At 41.2% G+C, this 25,608-nt stretch overlaps 1 protein-coding gene across 1 annotated transcript in view; it reads right to left on the reverse strand.

Moving 5' to 3' along the window:
- The window catches only part of SNTB1 (syntrophin beta 1), a gene marked incomplete at both ends in the record, with an annotated part of 227,448 nt that overhangs the window by 95,506 nt on the left and 106,334 nt on the right, over positions 1-25,608 (reverse strand). The window lies entirely within an intron of this gene.

The raw sequence follows: 25,608 nt of genomic DNA on the forward strand, positions 1-25,608 counted from the left end.
GTATCTCCCCCAATGCATGCCTATCCAGAAACTCAAATGTGACTGATTTGAAAATAGAATCTTTGCAGAAGTAATGAAAGTAAGGATGATAATGAGATGCTTATTTTATTAATCTACTCACTGGATTAGGATGGGTCCTAAATCCAATGAGAGTGTCAGTATAAGAGACAAAAAAGATATACAGATACACAGAGAAGAAGGCCTGGTGATGATGCAAGCAGAGATTGGAATGAAGCATCACAAGGCCAAGGAATGCCAAGGATGGCCTGGAATGGTTTCTCCCTCACAGCCTCGGGAAGGAACCAACCCTGACAATTCCTTGATTTCACACTTCTGGCCTCCAAAACTGAGAGAGAATATATAAAATTCTTTTCTTTTAAGCTTTCAGTTTGTGCTCATTTTGTTATGGCAGTCCTAGTAAACTAATAAACCATGGAACTATCTTCCTGTGCACAGTTGAACTGGGACTGCACTAATGTTTAAAATATATGGATGCTTAAAGCCAAGACAGATTTTTCATGACATCATGTGAGTCACTGCATCCACCCATGCCTGTAGTTGGAGTCACCCCCTTGAACTTCCTGGTTTCCCTTTTTCATTTAAGTAGTTTGAAGTTGAATGTCTGTCACTTTCAAAGAAAAGAGTCCTTAACTACTTTTTCTTCCTGTCTTCAAGATGGTCTTCATAAAATATTTAAAGTTAATTTTTCCTGGGTTTCTATTACTATTTATGTTTATGTTATATATGTGCTACTTGTTACTTACATTTATATACATGCACATCTTCTTGTAAACGAATAATGTTTTGAAATTTAAGAAACTGAAAATGAAATTATTATAGAGAAACTTGGAAAAATCAGCTGCTATCCTCTGTTCAGTTAAAACACGGTATTTTACCATGGTTTTATTTTGTATAGCTCAGTGTTTTATTACAAAGCAAACACCCATTTAACCACTACCAGAACAAGAAAGAGAATATTGCCAGCACCCTATATATATGTGAATGCTTAAAGGAACTTGTAAGATGCAGACCACTTAAAGCTGTGGCAATCCTGCTTCCATTCCAACACATGTTGGTATTAAAAAATCTTCTCCTTGGCAAAATAATCTTACTCCTACTCACATTCAATTCTATAACCCGAAAAAAAAGGGAAGCCTTCTAAAATGAGACGCATAGATAAAGCACCCGGAAGCATGCTGGCTCACAGTAGGTCTATACGCAGTAAACAGACTGAGGGGCTTCCACTTCCTCCTTGGTGTAAAAAAAAAAAAAATCTAGACAACTTCTTTGAGAGCTGATGATTCCTACATTTCTGGAACTGGGGGAGGAGGAGGGAGGGAGGGAGGGAAGGAGCAATAAAGTCAGGCTGGCTGATTGGAGCTATTTTCAGCAGGCCAGTCTTTTCTAACTCCTGTTTTGTTCCCCAGTTGAACTGACCACTGCTTGACGAATTGTGTTTATCTTTATTCAGCGATAAAGTTCTCTTTTAATTCCCTACTGAATAGAAATATTTAGGGCAATGCCACAGCTGTGTTTATTCTCACACTCCACCACAGTTATGTAAATACTGCCTATGGAACTATTTCTGATAAAGGCCCATACCAACCCCAAGGAATTATATGCTCACTCTAGATGTCTGCCAAGATGAGCCGTTTCCATGCAGCTTGGCAAGGCCTATGAATGATATCACAGCTTCTCAGAGATCATTTGGCAAACCTCACACTAAAAGAGTCATTTTCTTCCCCTCTCACTCTCTCAAAGGCTCTCACGGAGCCAGATAATATTTCCCAGCATCCCCTACTTCCCCTGTTTAGAAACACAAGGCTGACACACAAAACTGAAGCCTCCTAACACAATATTAATAAATAAAACATAACTTGCAACCTGGCAACGAAGGTTTCAAGTGACCTTTCCCCTCCGATGTGAGGCTGGAGAAAACACAGACGAAGGTGGTGAGTAGGAAGGTGGCCTGTGGACTTGCAGATCTACAGGGAATCAAGGGGAACGCAAACCACATGGTTGTTTACTGTTCCACAAATCTGTGACTCTGGTGGTCGATAAAAAATTTCCCGACAGACAAATACATGGCAGACCTTTAACAGTGGCTATCCCTAGATAGTGGAATTCCGAGGCATTTTTATTTCTACTTTTCTGCTTTTCTACAATTCCTAAAATCTTTTTGAAATGTAATCAGAAAATAAATACTAGAAAAAAAGTTGAAGAAAATGAATGCTTGCATACCTTCTGCGATATGTCGTTAGTGAAACAATTCACTAGAAAAAAAATAGTCTTCTGTGAAAAAGACAACACTAAAGAAAGAGGTAAAATACGGCAGTAATAATATTCAAAATGAGGGTGAGTATTTGTCCTGTGGGGATGTAAACTCCACCATCAAACGAGTTCACTTTCCTCCTTTTATCCTTACCACCGTCCTATGAGGGGAATGGTATTAATGTGTCTACATCACAGATGAGAAGATTGTGCCTCAGAAGGGCTAGGTTTGTCCAATCTCCCAGTTAGTAAGAGGCAAAGCTAGAACTGGAACCCAAGTTCACCTAACTGCAAGGCTTGTGTCTTAGTCATTATGTTCCATTTAGTAGGACGTTTGTAAAGCATGGTCTGTTGCTTAAAAGAGTAGAGAAGAATTTTCACGCTTTGCTCAATATCTTTTGAACACCCTTCCTGTGTACTTGGAAAGTTTTCCAAACTCTGAGTTGAGTTTCCCCAAAGTAGAAGCCAGAATTCCAGTTCTCAGCCTTCCTCACCACTAGGGCACCAAGCCACTCACTCAAAATGGCAATTCTGAAGGAGGCAATGGGAGAAAGTAGGTGAGTACAGGATCCATCCTTTGGCAGGTACAGTGATGGAGGCACCCCACTCTTAACGGTGGCAGTGGTAGAGCTCGGCCAGTGCCAGCTGTCACAGGTGCAAGCTGAGGCAGCTGTGTGGGCTGTGGATGGTTGTTAAGCAATGGCAATGGTGGCATTTCTTCTAGAACAGCTTTCACCATGTGGTTGGATGCTGAACTTCCTAGCCTCGCTATGTGAACTCCGGGAGATAGGCAAGCACCCTAATATCTTCAGCCAGAGTTGATTCTGTTGCTTAAAACTATACTCCCCAGCTAAGAATGGAGATTTGGGAATATGGTTGCCATGATGGGAGCTGATGAGATAATCTAAGGAATGTGTCAAGTGTGAGAGCAGTTAATGGAAAAGAAGCCAGAAAAAGGTGTTCTGCTGTTTTTTCACAAAACCCCATTTCAAAAACAGGTCATGCATGATATAGTATTCTGCTGAGCTCTGAGGGAACCCGACAATATCTCTCACGTGGGTGGGCTGTTTTCAGTGTTTCACTAATACATAAATTTACAAAATATGTGAAGAATTTCAGCACTTTGGCCTCTCCTACGGGAGCAATATCGTTATCAAAGTTTTGGAAGAGGAGGCAGCTAATGTCAAACTAGAGAAAACATTTTGTTCTTCTATTCCACACTTCATCTGTACCTCACAAAATATTCTGTGGTTTGACCTTACTCAACTGGATTTTTCTTTTTTTAAAGCCATGTAAATATACAAGGTGCAATGCAGGTCAAAAAAATATACATTTGTCTCTAGAATCTTAGTACCATACATTGACAAAATAAACAATCCACCCCATGGTTCAATCCAGAGCATAGCATCTGAAGTCTAAAGACCTATTTCTGCTTCTTTGGAATTAGATTATTTGGGCTAGGGTTGCCAGATTTCACATATAACAATATAAGATGCCCGGTCAAATTTGATTTTCAGGTAAACAATGAATAATTTTTTACTGTAAGTATGTCCCGTGCAATATCTAGTGGTGGAAATCGTATGAAGTACATGGATTAGAAATGTATAGAAGACAAAACTGATAGGACTTCATGATGGATTAGCTATGAGGAGTGAGGAAAAGGGAAGAGTCTAGGATGCCTAGTTTTCTGGCTCATACAACTGAATGAATGACAGTGCCAATCACCAAGACAAAAAAATAATAAAGTCCAGGTTTGACAAGAAACATTATAAATGCTCCATCTTCATTTAGGTGTCTTGTAATAACTTCATACTTGTAGAATATATATATACCAGCTACTCTCCAAGAGTATTCTGTGGTTATTTTGTCTTCACAGTATCAGCATCCTCCCAATAATCCAGGTTGGATGACCCAAGCATCCTTGATGCCTCCTGTCTTTTTTTTCCTGGTACTCATTCAGTCTCCAAGTGTTATCAATATTATCTCCCTTTCAGAAAAGCTAGCCAGACTGTAAGTTACCAAATTTTCATAGTGGAGCTGGAGCAATATCTAAGGTGGGATATAAGTTCTACTTTCTAGGTCAACTTTGATTAAAAAGCAGTGGTTGCCTGAAATGATGTCTTGTGAAGGAGACTGAGGTCTCATTCTAGGCTCAATGAGGTGAAGTAGCATAATCATATATGGCTGTCTGCCATGGGCAAGGCAGTGAGGATTGACAGCACTCATGCTATCTGTTGGATATTTCTAGAAATACCTAGAAAGCACTTTGACATGTAGCTCTGACATGTAGCTCGTTATTGCCCTACCCTTGGAGAGAGTTCTCATTTTTAGTCATCTGATGATTTCTTTCAAGATTTATCCTTTTATAGTTTATCTCCCCCACCAGACTATAAATTTCTTGAGGGTATGACATATAGCAGAATTATCTTCATTTCACCCCCACTGTCTGGCACGTGGAGGAGGGCATTCCATAAGTATTGGCTGGGCTAAGTGAATGGATGGCTCTGTCTACTAGTAAAAGATTGCCTCATCTCTATGGTAACTCCCTTTCTAGATATCTCCCTTTCTATCACTGCCTCCACTGACATTTTTATTTTTTTCCTTTACTAGAAAGTAACCTTTTTAGTCTTGAAGAATGGAATTTAATTCTATGGTACAAAGTGTCTTCAGTTCTAAGTCATAAGCTTGGTACATTAAATGAGGTCAAACATGTTTTAATGTCCCACGAGAAGGCTAGTTTACATGGGTGAAGTGCAATAGCATTTGGCTCAGAAATATTTATTGTATTTTATTTCATATTATAATGTTTATCACACAATTTGCCATACATGATTTTCTTGGGCTAAAATAATCAATTTGTGATCTTGTGAGACTTACCCAGATTAGATGTAAAAGCAGGCAGCCTTGCAAATGTGTAAAACAGGGTAAAATGATGACACAGAATTGAAGCAACTAGGAATACTAATTCAAAGTGCTTATCTCTGAGAGATAAGAATAGAAGTGGATGTCATCTAACTCTTCTATGTCAGAGTTTCATGTGAAAAAGTAAGACTTATTGGTCTGCCTCATTTACAAAATTGTGAGATGCCTTTTTCATTTATTTCCTTATCAACTATTTTCTGAGTGTCTTGTACCTACTAGACATGGCATTAGGTACATGAGGGGAAGGGCAACTCAACACAGATATGGTTTCTGTAATCACTAAGGTTACTGTCTAGCAATCTTGGACAAGCATACACACTTTCTTAAGTTTTCAAATATCATGAGAAATTCCTAACACAAGAGAAGAATTTGTATCTGTTCAAGGAGCAGAGAATCTTTTGTTAAATTCTCTATAAATTACTCAAGCAATAATTAACCATGTGAAATTGGCAGCTGCTTACATAGAGAACAGTACTTCACTAGCACCAAAATATCGCTCATCCATTTAGTTTTAGTTTTGACTAAGTCTTTCAAGGACGGAGGAGAAGAAAAGGGGAGAATATAAGGGCAAAAGCACTACTGTATGTCTATGACCCCTATATAAATAAAGATGTGTTAGCTACGGAAGGCAGCACCTTAAACCATTAATAGACGTGAACCCTTCAACAAAGATTATTAATAGCCACCAGCCAGCAGAGAAGCTGCTGGTCCCCAAGAGAATGGCAAAGAGGAGACATAAATTGGATGGGACAAGAAAAATTTGAAGAAGTTCTACCACCTGAAAGGACTAGAGCTGCCAGGGAGTTTGGATTCAGGAAGTGGAAAAGACCATTGGCGATTTTCGTTAGCATGAGAGAACTAGATAAAGAAAGGCAGAAACCAAAATTATCGCAGTTTAATATATGAATGAATGAGTGATCAAAGACAATTAGCAATCAAGAAGGAAGTTAGAGGTCATTTAAGCCAACCACTCATTTTAAAGATTAAAAAAAACAACAACAAAACCCTAACTTCTGGAAGTGATTTAGCCAAGGTCACATTTACAGGCAGTAGTATCAATATTACTGAGCCTCGAATCCAACTTCTTTTTTTTTATATAAATTGATTTATTTTTGGCCATGTTGGGTCTTCGTTGCTGCGCGCGGGCTTTCTCTAGTTACGGCGAGCGGGGGCTACCCTTCGTTGCGGTGCGCGGGCTTCTCATTGCGGTGGCTTCTCTTGTTGTGGAGCACGGGCTCTAGGCACAAGGGCTTCAGTAGTTGTGGCACACGGGCTTAGTTGCTCTGTAGCATGTGGGATCTTCCCCGACCAGGGCTTGAGCCTGTGTCCCCTGCATTGGCAGGCGGGTTCTTAACTACTGCGCCACCAGGGAAGTCCCTAGAATCCAACTTCTTAACAACCATGTTAAGTTCCAAGTTCAGAGAATAAGGAAAGAATGGAGAACTCATGGTGTGCTGGAGCCAACTTTCTCTACCATTTTCCAGAGGGTTGATCCTGAATTTGAGGCTAGTAGCTCTTTCTGCATTTGAAACACTCACTATAGTATTTTAGATATTTCACTGTCAAGGTATTTATGGAAATGACAGCTTCATAATTATTTTCTCTGAGAAGGCTTTGCTCAAAGACACTTTCACCTCTTTTGTAGATAGTAATAATCATTTTCATTACATGAAGGATTTAAACAAGCACGAACAGATAAATCAGCTACCCACAAAATTGCTATTTAAAAAAATCGATATCTGAACTATCTAGACAAGTTTTAAATTGTCATGCAATTCTGTACTGGTTGCAAGAGAGGGTGAAAATCAGAATAATGCAAATGATCATCCTGAGTTTCAAAAGGTCACGCTACATGAAATTCAATCTTCCTCATTCTTATAGTAAATGCCAAGGTGTGAAACAAGTTGGAAAGAGAGTCAGTTTCTCTGTGAAGCAGCAAGGCTGTGGGTTAGATTTGATTTTGTTTTGACTTCATTAGCTTCCTTTTTTTTTTAAAGAAAATATATGTTAAAATAGTGGAACTGGAAAATTGTTACAAATGAAGGAATTAACTCAAAGCTCTCTACTTCTTGGCATGGGAGTGCATGGGGTAGGGGAGGTGCCGGGGACTGGGGTGGGTGATGGTGGGAGGGGGCAGGCCTTGGAGGGGAGAAAATAAGGCAGTGACTTCTATGGTTGCTGCCAGGGAGACTTGCCTCTGCCTCATGGCATTCCAAACATTTGTTCCCTCCAGATGTTCAAGGCAATTGATTAAACTTTATATCCAGCTTTGTACCCTCAGGCAATCTGCATGAGGACTGCTTATCAATTAGCCCAGACTGCTTTTACGAAGACTTCAATATACTTCCTCCAAAAAAAGAAACCGAAAGAAGACAGGTTTGAGGCTGGGGCAAGTACATATAACCTTAATCATGCTTGAATCATTCATTCAGAAAGATTTATTGAAGGTCTGCTCTCTGCCAGGTAGTCTGCTAGGTGCTAGGGACACTGAGCCTGACAATATGGCCCTGGCTTTCGAGGAGCTTATTGTCTGCAGGGACTGAAAGGTGAGGGGGGAGTGGGGAGTGGCAGACAAAGAACTCAATGACTGGGCTTCCCTGGTGGCACAGTGGTTGAGAATCTGCCTGCCAATGCGGGGGACACTGGTTCAATCCCTGGTCCGGGAAGATCCCACATGCCGGGGAGCAACTAAGCCCATGCGCCACAACTACTGAGGACGCATGCTGCAACTACTGAAGCCCGCGCACCTAGAGCCTATGCTCTGCAGCAAGAGAAGCCACCGCAATGAGAAGCCCGCACACCGCAACAAAGAGTATCCCCTGCTGGCCGCAGCTAGAGAAAGCCCGCGCACAGCAAACAAGACCCAACACAGCCAAAATAAAGAAAGAAAGAAAGAAAGAACTCAATGACTGCCCTCCAGGAAAGGCCACATAGCACACTGGTTAGAATATAGTTGATGGAGTCAGTTGGCCTTGGTCCATGTGCTGGCTATGAAGCTGAACAGTCTGGAGTAAAGAACTAAACCTCTCTGTAGCTCACTTTCCTCATCCACAAAGAGGACTGGGCTGAGTTATAACAAATACAGTGATGATCCTAAAGCTTACGTTTGAAGGAAGAGGATACGCTGGGTAAACCAAGAAGAAGGATTAGAAGCCCAGGGAAGAGTATCCCAAGGAGAGGGGCAGCCTGAGCAAAGGACAGTAGAGGAAATCCACACTGCACATTATGGAAACTCTGTGTAGGTCTTGGCTTAGACGAAGTGTAGGGGAAATGTGGGCAAGGAAGTGAAGGGACAAACAGGGGAAAGAGGCTGAAGGGGACCCACTGACAGAATTTCATTTCAGCAAGTGACATGACCAAGCTGTATTTTAGGGAGATCATGCTGGGGAGATGGGATTGGAGGGGAGAGAGACCTGCTAGGACATCTCTGCAGTTATGGGGGTATCAGCAGTAGGAATGCAGAGGAGAGAACAATTTAGATACTAAAGGTTAAACTACAGCAGAGTGGAAGAGCATTCTATTCTGACCATTTGATTTATAAATTAATACTTGTATCTTTGGAGAAATGGGTCCACCAAATATTGAATTCAAAAATACCCATACATGGATACAGAAGTCTGCTAGGCATGGTGGGGCGTGGTGGGATACAAAGATAAGTTGGATGTAGTCCATTTACAGCCTAGTGAGGGGGGTGGCAGAGCATATGGCAGAACAGGTGTGCCATTAAAGAAGCATAGGTTATCCAAGGAAAGCTGCTAGATTGAAAGGATCAGGAAATACTTCTGGAAGACAAAGGCATTTGAGATGGGGCTTATGGAGTAAGTGGATTTTGACAGGTGGAGAATGGATGGAGGACATTCCAGTCTGCGGGATGGGGGGGACCATGACCAGGGACAGAGAGGCACAGAAGCTGAGGATATTCTCAAACAGCAAATAGTCCAGTTCATTGGAAACTCTTTCTATAACTGCATTTATTTTTAAACAGCGTTATTGAGTTATAACTGACATACAATAAACTGCACATAATTTTTTTGTTTTTTGTTTTGTCTTTTTTGCGGTACGCGGGCCTCTCACTGTTGTGGCCTCTCCCATTGCGGAGCACAGGCTCTGGACGCGCAGGCTCAGCGGCCATGGCTCATGGGCCCAGCCGCTCCGCGGCATGTGGCATCTTCCCGGACCAGGGCACGAACCCATGTCCCCCGCATCGGCAGGCGGACTCTCAACCACTGCGCCACCAGGGAAGCCCCATTTGTGGTTTTAATTTGCATGTCTGTAATGACTAATGATGTAGAACATCTTTTTATGTGCTTATTTCCTATCCATCTATCTTCTATGGTGAAGTGTCTGTATAAATTTTTGCTCTTAAAAAATTGCATTATTCCTTTTTTATTATTAAATTTAGAGAGTTTTTAATACATTGTTCTGGATACAAGTCCTTTATCAAGTATTACTGTGCAAATATTTTCTTGTGTTTTCATTCTCTTACGAATAGGTTTTTAATTTTAATGAAATCCAATTTATCAATCTTTATGGATTGAACTCTTGGTGCCATATATAGACCTTTGCCTAATCCAAATTCACAAAAGTTTTCTCTTATTTTGTTATAAGTTCTATAGTTTTAAGTTTTACATTTAAGTTGATGATACATTTGAACTAATTTTATATACAGTGTAAGGTATGGAGTGAAGTTTTTTTTTCGCATTTGGATATGCCATTTTTACAGCACCACTCGCTAAAAAGACTATCTTTTCTCCATTACTTTTGCATTTCTCTTGAAAATCAGTTGTTCATCTATGTATGAGTCTTTTTTTGGACCCCTATTATTTTCCATTGATCAATTCATCTATCTTGAAGTTAGTACCACACTGTTTTGATCATGTAACTTTATAAAAATCCTTGAATGAGGTGGTGTTAGTCCTCTCACTTTGTTTTCTTTGAAACTGCTTGGCTATTCTGGGTCCTTTGCATTTCCATATGAATTTTTTAATCAGTTTGTCAATTTCTATAGAAAAACCTGCTGAGATTTTGATTAGTATGGTATTGTATGGTATACAGCAAATAACTTTGGAAGGAACCAATTATAGGACTTGGGTATGACCCATGCTTTTAATATTCCCTCCTTTGTTCTCATGCCTGCCAACACCATCACTCATTTTGCATCATAGACAGCTGGAGGAAATAAGGAAATAAGGAACTCAAGTCACATGATTTTACTAATTGTAAGCAGCCCTTAGGCTTAGACTTAGGGGCTGAAGTTGAAACTCTAGAGGGAAATATTTTATGCTAATGAGCTTCCTTGTTTCACACTATTACTCTATTGCCATAACCGTAACAGAAAGTTGGCTCTGCTTCAGATGGGAGAAGACAAAGCCTCAAATGGTTCCACGCTAGACCCTGTGGGAACAAAGCAGGCTGGAGTAAGGGTACAAGGTTGATGACATTGAGGTGTTGGCTTACATATAACCATCTTCATAGTGCTTCCAATTTTGAGGTGAGTATTCCTTTCTTTTTTTTTAAACAGCAACTGGCTTTTTTAAAAATTAATTAATTTATTTTTGGCTGCATTTGGCCTTCATTGCTGCATGCAGGCTTTCTCTAGTTGCGCCGAGCAGGGGCTACTCTGCCTTGTGGTGCACGGGTTTCTCATTGCAGTGGCTTCTCTTGTTAAGGAGCACGGGCTCTAGGAGTGCGGGTTTTGGTAGTTGTGGCACTCTGGCTGAGTAGTTGTGGCGCACAGGCTTAGTTTAGCTGCTCCGTGGCATGTGGGATCTTCCTGGACCAGGGCTCGAACCCGTGTCCCCTGCATTGGCAGGCAGATTCTTAACCACTGAGTGGCAGGTGGATTCTTAACCACTGCACCACCAGGGAAGTCCAAGATGAGCATTTCAGAAAAGTTGTTTGAAACAATATGTTGACCTTTCATGAGCTGGAGCAGCTGACATTTTGCCTGGATCTGAGCCAGGTTGGGTGCTATTCTAAATGAGAAATCAGTTGTCCCATCTGCACTGAAGGAACTTTTTCTGATCATTTGTTAAAGCTTTATTTCCAAGGCACTGAGTGAATTTAATTAATTTCACCCCCACCATCCCCTCCTTAATAAATTCCTCACATATGTGGATTCACTAGGAAATTGAATTTCATCTTTAGAAAACAAAAAAAAGGACAGTCAACCAAAGGATGAGAGATTAATTTGGTGAAAGCTCAGTGATCGAGTCAAAATGAAAATGCCTCTCAAACTGTAGTGAGATGAATCATAGTAAAATGCAGATTCTGGTATAACAGGTCTGGAAGGGGTGCCTGAGACTTGGCGTTTCTCACAAACCCACAGGTGATGCGCTGCTGCTGGTGTCTCTGTATCGTACTTTGAGCAGTAAGGAGGTCGAAGACATCAAGACATCATTCATGTCTTATTTTACCACTAAGTCACTGCTGTAACCTGGGAACCCTTCTCAGCTGGGCTTCAGTTTAGTATGAATTGTTCTCTAAAGTTCCTTCCAGCTCTAAAAATGTATCATGTTCTTGAAAGCATAGGTCTAAGCTTCCCTGTCTTCATGAATTCACCCCTTCTATTGGCAGACGTGTACTGAGCACCTACTATGGGTCAGGCACTGAATAAGGTACTGGCTAGTTAAGTATGCACTAGATCAAATACCTGCACTAAGAAATCAATTCAGAGAGAGAATCAGGCAATGATAACAAGATGCCACACATGCTATAAAGCTGCTTAAGCAATGGTTGTTAAGAGTATACAGAGGGCTGAGAATCTGTGTTTTGGAGAGCAGGTAGGAGGGAGTGTCATCCTACAGTGGTTCTCAGACTTGACTGTGCATCTGAGTCATCTGTAGGGCTTGTTAGAATAGAGTTGGCTTGATCCCACCCTCAGACTTCCAAGAATCTGCATTTCTAATACATTCCTAGGTGATGCTGATGTTGCTGATCTGGAACCATTCTTTGACCTCTGTTCTATTATAAATCATGTATTGTGCTAGGACACAAAAATGAATGGAACATGGGGTTTTGCTCTGGAATAGATGACTAGAAGGTCATAGGTCAGTGGAGAAAATAGGCTTTCCCCCTTTACCCCATCCAGAATGGTTAGGGCAACTTTTTTTTTACATTTTATTTTTAAATTTTTATTTATTTATTTTTTAGTTTTAATTTCTTTTTTTTAACATCTTTTTTATATCACATTCATTACTCCATTTGTATTACTTACTTATCCTTAGTAATCCACTTATTTATTATTTTTTTAATTTATTTTTTTTATGTTTTATTTTTTATTGAAGTATGGTTGATTTACAATATTAGTTTCAGGTGTACAGCATAGTGATTCAGTATTTTTGAAGATTATACTCCATTGAACGTTATTACAAGATAATGGCTGTGATTCCCTGTGCTAGACAATATATCCTTGTTGCTTAGCTATTTTATATGTAGTAGTTTATATGTTTAATATATATTTTTTTACATCTTTATTGGAGTATAATTGCTTTACAATGGTGTGTTAGTTTCTGCTTTATAACAAAGTGAATCAGCTATACATATACATATATCCCCATATCTTCTCCCTCTTGCATCTCCCTCCCACCCTCCCTATCCCACCCCTCTAGGTGGTCACAAAGCACCGAACTGATCTCCCTGTGCTATGAGGCTTCTTCCCACTAGCTATCTATTTTACATTTGGTGTGTATATATGTCCATGCCACTCTCACATTGTCCCAGCTTACCCTTCCCCCTCCCCGTGTCCTCAAGTCCATTCTCTACGTCTGTGTAGGGCAACTTTAGAAGGGGGTTGAAGACAGAGAGAGGGAGAGAGTATGTGAAGTTATGGTTCTATGCCATATGAGCTTTGGAATAAAAGGGCTGGGCTCAAACCCAGTTCTGTCACTTACTGCCTTGGTCTTATTACAGTAAGTGCTGTAAAAATGATAGCCAGGATTTCACGGACTAATAATAGCAATGATTCTGTCTTGAGAGAGGGAGACAGCAACAACTTCCCAGAGTAGGTGATATCTACCCTGGTGTGATGACTAAAGAATGACCGGAGTTTATGAAGTAGTCTGTTAGGAGTCAGTGGGTAGGGAGGTGAATAGGTGGTTTAGGTGGAAGACGTCAGCAAGGTGTCAAATAACACACTGCTCTATTCACTGAGTACCTTCTGCTAAGTAGGCATGTATTACAGCTTTGTGAGTAGAATCAAATTTATAATTCTTTGGAGAAACCTAAGAAATTCTTTAAAGAATTCTGATGCAGACACCTCTGTGAAGTCAAAAAGAAGACAGATTTCAATGGAAAGTTCATGGTGAACACAGACTAGAAAGTTCTGGATTCAAGTCCCAGATCTGCCTCCTAGCAGCTCTGCCACATTCAGGGTTCATGTACATATGTTCTTTCCATTTTTAGCAACCCTACAATGTAGCTGATATCATTACTACCATTCTACAGATAGGGATCCTGAGACCCAAATATGCCCGAGGCTATAAACTAGTGAATCCTGGCACAACCAGTATTTGATCCCAAGTCTACTGGATCAAGTTGTATATTTGGGGATTTTTGCTTTTGTTTGATTATTTCAAAAGAGGATTTTCTATACTTAACCAATGATTAGACATGCCAAGAAAATGTGTTAAAACTGCAGATTTCTATGCTCTTTTGCTGGAGGTTCCAGTTCTGTGGGTCTGGGGTGGGCCCAGGAATCTGTATGCTTAATCAATGACTCTCTCCCTCCCCATATGAGTGGCCCTGTGCCCTGGAGGCTGGTACATACCCCCTCCTTACTTTGTCCCTTCAGCCTAAGAGAGCTTGCTCAGCTCTGGGTGGTCACATTACCCCTGTTGGCTTCTCAGCTCTTCCTTCACCAGTATAACCAATTTCCTGCCTTTAATTCCCTCTGTTTAAAATGCCCAGAGTAGTCTGTTTTCCTGGTTGGACCTTGAATGACATCTGTCTGCAGGCTGGATTTTGATTTCCTGTGGTTGGAAGCCACCCTCTCTACCTGGGTTATGTAGGGCAATGGAGTGACAGCTGCACCACCTGGAGTGGCACAAACTCTGTCTGATTCCCAAAGTGCCTGGAGCTGGGGTCCTCTGGCTCCATTGGGACTGATTAGCTCCAGGACCTCCTGGAAGAGGAAGAACACTGACTTTCCAAGGCCAATCTTTAGTCCAGTCCTCCTCCCCACCAGTCCTCTGGGCTCAAGTTCATGGCTCTTCGGGACAAGTAATTCTAAGCTGAAGGGTTACAACATGCAATTAGAACACTGGCTACATGGAAATAGGGAAGGTACTCACAATATTAAAGCTATCCAACTCTTACAGAAAGGTCAACAGAGGTTCCCTTGAAAAAAATGAATTCTCTGCCCTTTGGTCATAATTGGAGGGTATTTTTCCTCTCATAAATGGTGCCTCATGGTTTTTGCAATCTAATATACTGACTGAGGCAATCATGGTAAAGAAGAATTTTTCCATCTGGGGACCGGGAGTACCTTGGGGAACTTACAAGGTACCATAAAGATCATAGCTGAAGAAATTCTAGACATCTGTTTGGCCCATCGATGGTAACCTGCAGACTACAGGAATGCTGGGAGGAAAGTTGAGAAGCGCTTTCCTATCTCCTGGGTCTTTCTTGTGTTCTTTTTCTCTCTTTCATTCATCAATCCATTGATCCATATATCCCTACATATATACATCCAATGACTATTTATTCAGTACCTGCCCTGAGCCAGTCACTGATGAGCAAAAGCAAACATGGTCACTGAACTCAGGGAGCTAGGGGGAGAGTCAGATGTTAATCAAATAAAGACACAAATAAATGTAAAACCATCACATTGTAACAGCTGTAAAAGTGTGATACATGGAGACAAGTTGGGGAAGTTTTGGGTGTCTTTGGGCCTTGATGAAGGGGTGATGAGATGTAGACATCTTCAGTGAGGTATGTTTTTCTCTTACATTCTTATAGCTTTATAGATTGTGAACTACTTTAACATACATTATCTCACTTTATTTTCACATCAATTATGCAGTGACAAGATTTAAAAAAAGAAGCTTGAGAATTATTGTAGAGAAGCTAATAGATGAAAACTTGAGAGAATGGGTAAAGGGGCAAAGGTAAATTAGAGAGGAAAGTGTTTTCAAGTCTGTTCTTCATTGACCAAACATTGGTGGTCTTCTCGTCAAATGTAAGTGCCTAATTATAATCTAGAAAGGCAGAAGAAGTGCCACAAAATTACCCACAAATTCTGCTGTGCAGAATTTGGTTATACTATAGATACATCTAGTTTTGCTGAGGCAAACACCTTTTAAACAAAGGTGTCCTCTAGCCCCTGAGGGAAAGAGCCTTGGCCACAAGTAATAACAGTCCCCAAAAGCAACAGCTATAATTGCAACAACAAAGGATGCTTTTCACATGTTCTGAGTGTGAAAAGGCCCAATGGTCCTTCATCTGGTACCTCTGAGTCATGCCCATTCACTTGGATGACCTCAACTAAAAAAAAAAAGCAATATGGTTGTTTTTACATTCTAAATTAAAAACTATATAAAGTGGGAAAGAGAAATTTTCATTTACTGAAGACTCCTAGCTTCAGGAGAAACAGTGGTGTCTCCCAGTAAATATTAATCAGCTTGACTGAATGGTTAGTGCATTTACAGGATGATCACATTAGTCATGATGGGATAGGTTTAATGTGGTATCAAATTATCCTGATATCTCAGTCATTCCACATAACCAAACTCTATGAAAATAACATGCTATATGTCCATAAAGGGTCCTAGGTGGGTAGGGTGGGGATCCACTCATGGACTCACTCAGGAAGCTCCCCCATTTTGTAGTTGTATCTCCAAGAACACACGTGCCCATCACAGCTTCAGCCCAGAAGTGTGCATGTCATTTCTGCTCATATTCCATTAGACAGAATTAGTCACAAGGCCCAACATAACTATAAGAAGGCCTGGAAATTCAGAGGAACAAATGGACTCGGTGGGCACTACTGTCTCTGCCACTATAATCTATTTCCAAAACTCTACAAAACTGATCCAGGGGAGGAGGTACTATCTTTGCCACAATTCCCCAAACCATATCAAGGCACAGAATTTCCTCTAAGCTCTTGTTTTTGAGTCTTTACAGAAAAAGAGAGGAGAATGAGCACTTTTTGAGCTCCCACTATGGAACCAACACTATGTGATGGATACTCTGAATCGGCTTACTCAGCCTCATTATACCCTCTCTACAATGTAGACTGCTTAGAAAAACTTCTCCACCTTTCCCAATTCTGTTGCAGCTAGGGTTCTGGAGACATATAAGATTATGCCAGATATAGGTTTTTTTTTTTTTTATTTGCGGTACGCGGGCCTCTCACTGCTGTGGCCTCTCCCGTTGCGGAGCATAGGCTCCGGACACACAGGCCCAGCGGCCATGGCTCACGGGCCCAGCCGCTCCACGGCATGGGGGATCCTCCCGGACCGGGGCACGAACCCGTGTCCCCTGCATCAGCAGGCAGACTCTCAACCACTGCGCCACCAGGGAAGCCCCAGATATAGGTTTTATATATTCCCATGAGATTTGGGAGGTGGAAGTGAAGAGGAGGACAAACTTCTAATGTTTTAACTGCCACTGCTGGCAAGCAAGGCTGGCAGCATCAAAAGGAAGAGGCAAAGGCAGCTGGCTTGGAGCTGTGGTGTCCAATCACCAACTTTCTATGTGTCACAAGGCAGATGCAAGGTTCCAGCATCTTTAGTCCAATTTCCTGATTCCTGGATCACTGCTCTGGTGCTATATAATTTCAACAGTTTCAGTGGCAACCTCCTGGTTCCCCACTTTCCTGATTATAGCAGTATTATATAGTTCTGAGGGTCATTAAGGGAGACCCATTCCAAAGTCTTCCCATTTCTTGTAAGCAGTGAATTCCTTATATTAAATCCCTCTCTGTTTAAGTTACCTAGGCTGGTTACTATTGCTTCACTGTGATGTGACAGACAACATTTGCTAAATACTGTTATATATATATATATATATATATATATATATATATATATATACATACATAGGTTCTTCTAACAACTTTCTAAGAACTCTTAATTGTTGAAATGAGTAAACTTGTACTTTCAGGGAATCTAGGTTTGAGCTAAAATAACTCCAAACATAAACTGGTTTGAAGTCCCATGTTTTGGCTTTAAAATTCATGTGAATGAACTCCATAATAAATTCTATTCTCCCAAAATTCAGAGAAGAATTCATACTCCTGGAAAGTACACTTCTTCATTTACTGGTATTATATATTCCCTGATAAAACCTACTTTATCTAAGAGGCTATGCATACCTCATTTTGAGAGGTATTTAATCTGTGTAACAACTCTGAAAAGTAGGTCTTATAATGCCCATTTTATAGAAGGATTAACTGAGGCTTAGAGGGATAACATAAGATGTCCAAGATCCAAAAAGCCAGGATGTAAACCTAGGTCCCTCTGTTTTCAAAGGCACAAGCTCTTTCCATTACAACACACAGACTTGGAGCAAAAACTCTCAGCTGCTCTGAACATTGGTTTGTAATGGAGCTTTGATTAGTTCATTCAGCTCAACACTGGTATATTTAGTTAGTTCTTCTCTCCTCCACAGACATCAAAAACTATAAGCATCTGCCTGAAAATGGTGCATTTCTCACCTTATAAACACTATCAAACTCTTAGAGGAAAACACAGGCAGAACACTCTATGACATAAATCACAGCAAGATCCTTTTTGACCCACCTCCTACAGAAATGGAAATAAAAACAAATAAACAAATGGGACCTAATGAAACTTAAAAGCTTTTGCACAGCAAAGGAAACCATAAACAAGACAAAAAGACAACCCTCAGAATGGGAGAAAATATTTGCAAATGAAGCAACTGACAAAGGATTAATCTCCAAAATTTACAAGCAGCACATGCAACTCAATATCAAAAAAAAACAACAACCCAATCCAAAAATGGGCAGAAGACCTAAATAGACATTTCTCCAAAGAAGATATACAGATTGCCAACAAACACATGAAAGGATGCTAAACATCACTAATCATTAGAGAAATGCAAATTAAAACTACAGTGAGGTATCATCTCACACCGGTCAGAATGGCCATCATCAAAAAAGCTACAAACAATAAATTCTGGAGAAGGTGTGGAGAAAAGGGAACCCTCTTGCACTGTTGGTGGGAACGTAAATTGATACAGCCACTATGGAGAACAGTATGGAGGTTCCTTAAAAAACTAAAAATAGAACTACCATACGACCCAGTAATCCCACTACTGGGCACATACCCTGAGAAAACCATAATTCAAAAAGAGTCATGTACCACAATGTTCACTGCAGCTCTATTTACAACAGCCAGGACATGGAAGCAACCTAAGTGTCCATCAACAGATGAATGGATAAAGAAGATGTGACACATATATACAATGGAATATTACTCAGCCATAAAAAGAAATGAAATTGAGTTATTTGTAGTGAGATGGATGAAGCTAGAGTCTGTCATACAGAGTGAAGTCAGAAAGAGAAAAACAAATACCGTATGCTAACACATATATATGGAATCTAAAAAAAAAAAAAAAAAGTGGTCTTGGAGAACCTAGGGGCAAGACGGGAATAAAGACACAGACCTACTAGAGAATGGACTTGAGGATATGGGGAGGGGGAGGGGTAAGCTGGGACAAAGTGAGAGAGTGGCATGGACATATATATACTACCAAACGTAAAATAGATAGCTAGTGGGAAGCAGCTGAGTAGCACAGGGAGATCAGCCCGGTGCTTTGTGACCACCTAGAGGGGTGGGATAGGGAGGGTGGGAGGGAGGGAGATGCAAGAGGGAAGAGATATGGGGATATATGTATATGTATAACTGATTCACTTTGTTATAAAGCAGAAACTAACACATCATTGTAAAGCAATTATACTCCAATAAAGATGTTAAAAAAAAAGAATTCAAAAAGAAAAGATGGATGGAACATAACAGAAGAATCTGCAAATCCAGAAAGAAATGACTAAAATACACGTTCTATACTGCTGGTCGCCCATCAACAGCACTATTATAACTCTGTACATAGACATAATGATGATAGATTTGTGAAGCCTGGAAACCTGATACAAATTGAAGTCAATAGGATCCTGGGATTACTGTGGTATCCGCAGAAATATTTTGGTTTTAATTCCTACTCTGGCGCATGCATGCTTTTTTTTTTTTTTTTCTATCACTCTCCTTCTCTACATATCTGACAGCTGGCTAGAGAATTCTTCCATCAAGACTTCTTGGAATATTTCTATAAAACCGTATGTGGCCTTGGTAGGAGTCCACCCCTTCATAGTGATTCAAGTCCTGTCTCTTTCTTTCCTGGAGAAATTAATCTAAAGAGACTATTTGCAGATTGACCCAGTTCTTCAGACTGTCAACTACTACAGATGTCGTATCAGACAGAAGTGTATAAAATCACGATGGGGTTTTCATCTACCTAAACAGCTATTTTATACTTTCGAACTCAATATTTTTCCCAGGGCTTTCCCAGCACTTAATAAAACTACCTAAAAAATTCTTAACATATCTTCATGACACTCAAAGACTCTCTTGATAATCTTATTAGGGTTGGCTATTTCTGCACCAGAGAAAAAGCTAAATGGGAAGGGATTAAGTGCCTACTATGTGGCAGGTAATTAGGCACATACCAAGTTATTTAATTCCTAAAACAGCACATACATAGAAATGCTATCACCCTCATTTTATATATATAAAAAAATTTCAAAGAAGCTAAGTAAATTGACCAAAATCACCCAGATAATAAGTAGAAAAGCTAGCAATGAAACTCAGGTTAGCCTGGCCTGAAAGTCAATCATATTTTCAAGATGACACAACACATCCAGTAAAAAAATATTGCCAGAGAGCTTGAGAAAATAGCTCCAAGAATTCTAACTTCTGGATCTAGTGTTTCATTTCCAAGTAACATGAGGAAACATTTTCCAATTGCCTCAATATTTAATAATACAGGAAATGAAGCACATTGCACTCCTCGGCCTTTACTGTGTGTTTCATAACAGAGGTAGAGAGGGTTTTATTCTAGGGGGGAAAAAAAAAGCACCGTATTCCAAGTCAAAGTGTGTCTATAAAGGGTAAATGATGTGGCATTTTAGAACACAGCAAATGAATGTGAAAAAGATTTTGCCGTTTTGATTCCCACTGACCAACGGTTACTGCTCAAATGTACCCCCTCTCCTCACATCTCCATCTGTCTATCTGTTGCCTTTTTATGGAGATTTCACTGTCAAAAGCATCTTGGTATAGTCACAGCATTGCTCTCACCTGCCCTTTCTCCAGCCCTCAGCTCTGTCATAATGGAAGAGGACACCCCCTCCAGACCTCTGCCACTTTCCAAAGAGATGACAACAATGGTCATCAAGGCCATTTCTTAGCTATGCTGCCCTGTCCACTACGTTTCCCTGTCCTTCTGGCAGTTTCCAGCCTGAGTAAAATAAACTTTTTCTCTAAGCTTCTCAATTGTCATCTCTATATCCAGCTCGCATCACTGTGGTGAAAAGAAATCTCAATCAAAACTCTAGACGGGCATAACACCATTTATTAAGCAGGAACCTACAAATATTGACTTGGGATTGTCCAAGACATTTTTATCCAACAAGATCAGGAAACGAATTTTTGCAGTACGCGGGCCTCTCACTGCTGTGGCCTCTCCCGTTGCGGAGCACAGGCTCCGGACGCGCAGGCTCAGCGGCCATGGCTCACGGGCCCAGCCGCTCCGCGGCATGTGGGATCTTCCCGGACCGGGGCACGAACCCGTGTCCCCTGCATCGGCAGGCGGACTCCCAACCACTGCGCCACCAGGGAAGCCCAACCACATTTTTCTTATACCTAGTATATAACTTGTATATAACTTGTCATATACATATCAGACCTATGTTCAAAAAGGCAGAATGTATATACACTTTTGTGATTTTTTTTCTATGTTTGCCTCCAGATTCATTCTCTGCCCTTCTCTGCCTTGCTCTGTGCTCCAAGATATCAAACTCTAACTAATCATTCAGGCTCCCTAGCTTCTGGCTTCCAGTTGCATGCAGCCAATTGGAAGCATCGACAGGAGATTCTAGGGCAGAAGAAGAGAGGGGTTGGGCTTCCCTGGTGGCACAGTGGTTAAGAGTCTGCCTGCCAATGCAGGGGACATGGGTTCGAGCCCTGGTCCAGGAAGATCCCACATGCCATGGAGCAACTAAGCCCATGTGCCACAATTACTGAGCCCGCGATCTAGAGCCCGTGAGCCACAACTACTGAGCCCACGTGCCACAACTACTGAAGCCTGCATGCCTAGAGCCTGTGCTCCACAACAGGAGACACCACCACAATGAGAAGCCCGCACACCGCAGTGAAGGGTAGACCCCGCTCGCCAAAACTAGAGAAAGCTGGTGTGCAGCAATGAAGACTCAAAGCAGCCAAAAATAAATAAAATAAAATAATTTATAAAAAAAAAAAAAATGAAGGGTTGAGGGTATTGGCCTACCCCCAACCCTTCCTGGGCCACTGTGCATCTCACAGGGCTCTGGTCCTCACCGGGCTGCAGAAACTTGTGCCTTCTGCCCCTCGGTCCCAGGAGGTGGGAATAGCTTCCTGCTGTTGCTAAATGCTGGGCACCTCTCCATCCGTTGTTGGTTCCTTTAACCCAGCCCACTCGTCCATAAACAGTCCCTTCATTAAAAGCTCTTCAGTTAACCCTTCAAGACAGACACCTGCCAGGACCGTGACTGGAATCAGTGCAATTGCCTTTCTATATTTAGTGAGTGATTTCTGTGTGGTCTTCTAAGAAATGTGGCAAATGCAAAAGAAAGCCAAGACATGCTGGTGGTCCTCACCATGCTTGCAAATCCAGGTAGGGACATAAAACCGTCCAAAGGTGTCATACTCAGACTCTCAATCGAGGCAGTATCTCCAAAGGCCTAAACTTGTTCTAAGCCTCTACCTACCCCCAACCCTGTACCAAAACATACGTGTCCTCAGTCCCGTTCACTCAGGGCCAGTGTAATCATCTAGGAAACAGTGGCCAGGTGTGTGGCTCTGCTTCCACGGATTAGTTCTGGGCACCTTCTTTTCCCTCATCCCTCCAAGCCCGCTTTATCATGAACTCCTGCAGATTCTCTTTCGTAAAATCTCTCAAATTCGTCCAACTTCTCCTTAGGGCCTCTGTCCCACTCTGGTAGAAGCTGGGACTATTTCTCACCTCCATTTCTACGAGAGCCCTCTCACTGCTCCCCCAGCCTCCAGTCTTGCCTTCCGCTTCCAGCCTGTGCTTCACTGTGAGGCCCGAGGGATCTCTGTTCTGTTGTTCCACCGCTCCAGACCTTCCCAGGATGAAGTCTAACCATAAAATGGCTTAGCTCAGATTGTGACAACCTTTCCAGACTCTTTTTTTTTTTGGCTGTTCTGGGTCTCAGTTGCGGCACAGGATCTTTAGTTGCAGCATGTGAACTCTTAGTTGTGGCATGCATGTGGGATCTAGTTCCCCGACCAGGGATCGAACCCGGGTCCCTTGCACTGGGAGCGCGGAGTCTTAACCACTGGGCCACCAGGGAAGCCCCCTTCCAGACTCTTGACACAGTCTTCTCATCGACTGCTCCAAAGAGACTGATTTCTTCCAGTTCTTTAACAGAACTATGTCTTTTCTTGCCTTGGTGCCTAGACTCATACTATTTCCTTTGCCAAGAATCCCTTCTCTGCCTCCCTGCAGTGACCTTTGGCCTGGCTAACTTCTATTTTATGATTCAAGTCTCAGCATAGACATCATCGCCTCTGACAATCACCCCTTATTGCCTGCACCCACCCCCTCCAAAACCAGAACTCTGGATTAGGTAGCTGTCCTATGAGACAGCTTCTACAGCATCCTTTACTTCTCTCGTCACCCTTCCGTAGTATTGTTTTGTAATTGCCGGCGTGCTTGTACCTATTTCCCACCTGACGGTAAGCTGTGTCAGGGCAAGAACTGTCACTGCTGCAGCTTCAACATCTAGCAAAGAATGATCAAAACTATCTATTTAAAAGTTGAAATTGAGAGAAGGAAGGAAATCTCAACCTGGTTTAAAGGACTGGCAATGTCAAAATTCCTATTATTTAGAAACAGAGTATCTCTCAACAGTCACAGACTCTGTATATCCAGTGGGTGTTGTTCTAAATGTGTCTGCAGCTCTTTGTGCCCCAAACCCATCCTCTACTAAGAAGAATACAATTCCATGCCTGCGTCAAAGGACCAAAGGGCAGGGACTGCTCTGTGAACTTTCCTCTCTCTCTCCTGTCCCCATTGCCCTGTAGGTGATGCCTGCTTGAATAGAGAACGCCTGCATGAGAGCATTGGAGTTATTTTCAGAAGCTTCATTATCTTAGCTGGAAATCCTGGGGCGGCTTTTTGCAAATCAAATGGAGTTCAATTAATGAATCAAGAGCAAAGGATCAAGACCTAAATATTGAGAGTCAACATTAGCAAAAATCTCTCAGCACCCAGATGGTCAAGTTCAATGTCCCAAAGTGCTCTTAGAAGAGGGGAAACTGAGATTTTCCTGGAATGGTGTTTAGAGGCACAGGAATGGATTAAAATGAACTCATTGTACTGGTGTATTGATGAAATCACAGAACCATGCTTGGCAAGTCTTCTCCTCAACTCTTTTTCTCAAGGCTAACTAAAGATAGTTGAATTCCCTTTTGTAACTTGCTTACCATTGCCAGGGAAGCCTTACTAATTCATGTCCCACTGGTTAAAAATGTATGATAATTAGGATGAATACAGTCCTGAAGTGTATCTATGGAGGAAACTGATTTTCTTAAAAATAACAAGGCTATGAAAATGTTTCTTAAGCTCATTAAAATGAACCTTTGGTGCACTCTGTTGTATACAAAGATGCAAATCATGTAAGGGTTCTCACTGGGAAAAACATAGTGGCTTGGCCACCCATGTTCATCTCCTCTCCCTTAAAAGATCCCAGGAAAAAGACAGTAAAATAGGTATAAAACCCACAAGAAAATAAGAGAGGCAAGAGTTCAATGCATGTGTGAAGGACAGACAGCAGTGGAACCAGGTAACTGACTACAGAGTCAGAGGCAAGGAATTCCTCTTAATTCCTTACTAAGAGGCAGGAATTTACAATTTGAAGGGCTGAAGACAGGATTTCAGTGAAGTGTGAGCCCCTTGGCTCTGCAAGCCTGCAGGGGCTTGGAACCTCCAGAGAGAGGACTGGGGGTGATGCAGGGCTCAAAACAAGGGTCCTGTGTGAGGTCTGCAAGCTGAGTGGTGGGACAGTGAGAAAGCTGGCAGAGGGAGGTTCTCCACTTTTCCCACCACCCACACCCACAGAAAGACTAGATGGTTCTCCCCTAGGTAACTCAAACTTCCAAACACCAACATTTGCAGAATCAGAAGGGGTCTCTTAGTATGGCTGACTCCGCAAGCAGCAACTGTGCCTGAATTCTCAACAATGATTAAGCCCCACTCGTCACACACATAGGTTCCAACAGGCTTCTTAGTCTCTCCATGTAAAAAATGAACAGATAGCAATGGGTCACCAGACATTTGAGGAAAACCTCCAGCAAGGAATATGAAATCGAAACAAGCAGAAAAAAGGTAACTGGAGAAACAAAGAGCACAATGAAAAATAAGCAAAACTAATTAATAGTCTACAAGAAGTAAGAGAAAATATGGGATCCATAAAACAAGAACAAAATTCTCTTAAAAAAGAACATTCAGAGAACAAAAAGAGCTAAAATATAATAGCTGAAATTTAAACAAGATATATTCATGAGAACGGTCAAAAAATAAAGTAAAAAAATATTGTGGAAATAGCAGAGAAAGAAACAGACTTGGAAAATCAATCTAGGAGGTCCAATATCCTTCCAACAGGGGAGGCAGAGAGAAAGAACAAAGAAAACAGAGGAGAATTTTATCAAATAAATAATATGAGGAAATTTCCCAGACCTCAGACATGAGTCTCTGGATTGGTTTATAAATGGGCTGCAGATTAATGATAAGAATCCATTGCGTTTTTTGTAAAACAAATCTTTTAGGTTTATTTGATTTTTAAACTATCTGCCTTTATTGTTTTTTGATAAAATTTAAACTTTCATTTAAAATAACTTTAAAAAGGGAGCATCTTACCTATTTTCTTAGGTCTGTTTTATGAATGCTATGAGGCATGCCTCCTTACTTTGTCTCGCTATGTACACTTAAAAACAATACAACTGATTAGGACTTTATTTCCTATGTCGGATTTCTGACTAATTCAGCCCAATTTCCCTGAATTTCCCCTTCCCATTATCTTTAAACAAGTTGTTGAAATAATAGTATATATTCCATTTCCTATATTTCCCAAATGCAGAATGTGATCACAGTTGAAACAAACACCAAGGCCACCTCTTG

Source organism: Hyperoodon ampullatus, assembly GCF_949752795.1.
Source record: "Hyperoodon ampullatus genome assembly, chromosome: 17".
Classification (NCBI taxonomy): Eukaryota; Metazoa; Chordata; class Mammalia; order Artiodactyla; family Ziphiidae; genus Hyperoodon; species Hyperoodon ampullatus.